The sequence below is a fragment of the Plasmopara halstedii genome, assembly GCF_900000015.1.
Source record: "Plasmopara halstedii genome assembly, contig: Scaffold_322, whole genome shotgun sequence".
Taxonomy (NCBI): Eukaryota; Oomycota; class Peronosporomycetes; order Peronosporales; family Peronosporaceae; genus Plasmopara; species Plasmopara halstedii.
In genome coordinates, this window is record NW_020187243.1 from 524,178 (window position 1) to 524,501 (window position 324).

Consider the following 324-nt stretch of genomic DNA (forward strand, 5'->3'; position numbering starts at 1 on the left):
TGTATGAAATTCTTCTGTAGAATATTTTACGCAGCAAAACTCATGAGCATCGTCTACCTCCAAGATAATGTAGCTGTTGATGCACAACATAAACAGCTTCATTTATTGTCCCACGTCCACAATAAAAGAGTTCCATTTGCTACACAAGACGACGAGAGTTACTAAATTGTACATACATGGTGCTGCATTGATCCAAAAACATGTCAACAGCGTCCGGTTCACAATGTAAATCGGGTGTAGAATAGCTCGTATTGTTAGTATATTTCTTCGTTTGAATGTCGGCACAAAAGCGTTAGATATTCTCTCTTGCAGCCTTGTCTTCCG